This window comes from Penaeus japonicus, unplaced genomic scaffold, assembly GCF_977035675.1.
Source record: "Penaeus japonicus unplaced genomic scaffold, GWHDUDI00000001_assembly GWHDUDI00000027, whole genome shotgun sequence".
NCBI classification, from domain to species: domain Eukaryota; kingdom Metazoa; phylum Arthropoda; class Malacostraca; order Decapoda; family Penaeidae; genus Penaeus; species Penaeus japonicus.
In genome coordinates, this window is record NW_028234429.1 from 2,584,979 (window position 1) to 2,587,478 (window position 2,500).

Genomic DNA, 2,500 nt, shown 5'->3' on the forward strand with positions numbered 1-2,500 from the left:
CTCTCTCTCTCTCACTCACTCTCTCTCTCTTTCACACACACACACACACACACACACACACACACACATTTTTATCTCCCTTTTCTAAATGTTTCTTCCTTCGTTTTTTTTCTATATCTCTCTTTCCTCTTATCCTCTGCACCCCTCTTCCACACACACACACACATACACACACACACACACACACACACACACACACACACACACACACACACACACACACACACACACACACACACATAGCCTTTGAGTAATGGACCGCACGTAGTTCATGAGTGTGCGTGTGGCAGAGCCGCTGTTGTCTCATAGTCACAAGAGGGGGTCCACTTTAATAATTCATCCCACCTCCCCCCCCCCCTCTACCCCTTTACCCTTACCCCACGTACAGTAATGTCTTTGATACTCGCAATTCTGAAATGGAAACTCTGGAATTGTAATGTTTCTGTGCGTAGTGTCTTGTTCGAAAAAATAGACAATAAATAAATTTGACATCTAATACATTAGGTTATCATTTAAAATGATTTGTAATGAAGTTCAGTGTTATGAATTTATCATAATATTGATTGCCTTCTGTGAGGGACCTTGCGTCTATCAATAATAATAAGGATGATTATAATAATAATAATAATAATAATATAATATTAACAACATTAATAAAGATAATAACAACAACAACAATAATAATAATAATAATAATAATGATAATAATAATGATACCTCAATCAATTCGTGTATCTAAATTCCACAAAACAAATGAATGTAAAGGGTATCGCCTGTTGAGATTATCTATAGAGTGCAATATTCTTCCCGAGCAGGCAAGAAACACTAGTGAAAAGAAACGGCCCTCCAGAGAGAAGAAATAAACTCGCTTCCCAGGAGTGAGAGAAAGACAATGTTCTTTCTCTCAGAAAAAAAAAAAAATCCCCTCAGGAGTAAGGTCAAAATATTAAATAAAGAAAGGAAGGCAGCGCCGCGCCGTTAGGAGCGAAGGGGAAGCTATGGACAAGGAAAGGTCAGGACGCACAAGCCCGAGTTATTTCACGGCAGGGACTCGCTTCACATAGTGTACCTGGCACGGCCTGATAATGCAGTTAGAGCTGGGAATAATGGAAACATTAAGCTGAGGCCAGCCTTGTTCTGATGTCTCCTTTACGTCTAAATTGCGCCGAGAGTCGAGACAGAGAGGGTGACGTACGGGAGAGCCTAAGCCATTTCGAAAGAGAAATGGGAAGGAGGGTGATGTATGGTGCACTGAGTCGAGGGGATCAATTCGTTATTTTCTATTGAGACATTTTTGGTTTTGAGCTGAAGCGTTCCTTGTTAGGTGCAGAAATCACACCATAATGGAAAACTTTATATCGAAGTGCCGAAAGCGATCTAAATGAAAGAAAAGTTAAATAATAATGTTAGTATGTGGGGGAACTCATATCACCTTTCTCTATTCATGAACGAACTATCTACTATACTAAAAATAAAAGCTAATAAAACGTCCCTCTGAAATATATGATAGACACCCCTCTCTACAATAAAAACTGTGGATATTTTTGCTCATCTTGACTACTGGACAGAACTCCCCTCTCTAACAGCGGCATGAGAATTTCGACTTTCCCTTCACATAGAGAGCCCTTTTACCTTCCTACCTTTAAAGTGGATTTCTGAGGGACCCATGCCCTTTGCCTTGGCATAAAAACAACAGGAACATCAATAACGACGATGCCAAAGCCAGAAGAGCATGGGTTGTCCTAAAAAGGCATTCGCGACCCCCCACCCCCCAGTCCACCCAATCGCAAGTTTTTTTGTTTTTTTTTTAATAAATAATTCAAATTGAATGAATAACAGGAAGAGGACAGCACAAAATGTTTAAATCAGACACGTGTATACAAGGGACGAAAAAAATATTACTTCCATTTTCTAATAAATCAATTCTTTATATCAAATGGAGGAAATAAAACCGTTCTTTGTCTGGTTTACTTTTAATTTTTAAAAAGTTAAATCAGAAGCTTAGCCTGGTTAATGTCGAAAAATACTGTTTATTATTATTTTTTTTATTATTATTTTTTTTTTAACAGTCGAAAAAGCGGGAAGAGGTAGGGATAGTGAAGGAGAGAAAGAAAGAGAGTGACTGAGAGAGAGATAGATTGATAGATAGATAGATAGAGAGAGAGAGAGAGAGAGAGAGAGAGAGAGAGAGAGAGAGAGAGAGAGAGAGAGAGAGAGATAGATAGATAGGTAGATAGATAGATAGATAGATAGATAGATAGATAGATAGATAGATAGATAGATAGATAGATAGATAGAGAGAGAGAGAAAGAAAGAGAAGGAGGAGAGAAAGTGAGAGTGAGAGTGAGAGATAGTGAGAGTGAGAGAGAGAGAAAGAGAGAGAGAGAGAGAGAGAGAGAGAGAGAGAGAGAGAGAGAGAGAGAGAGAGAGAGAGAAAGAGAGAAAGAGAGAAAGAGAGAAAGAGAGAAAGAGAGAAAAGAGTGAGAGTTAGAGTTAGAGT

At 38.7% G+C, this 2,500-nt stretch overlaps 1 protein-coding gene across 1 annotated transcript in view; it reads right to left on the reverse strand.

The window, feature by feature from the left end:
• LOC122245998 (uncharacterized) overlaps positions 1-2,500 on the reverse strand; it is a 211,198-nt gene that overhangs the window by 15,962 nt on the left and 192,736 nt on the right. The gene's annotated exons all lie outside the window — the stretch shown is intronic.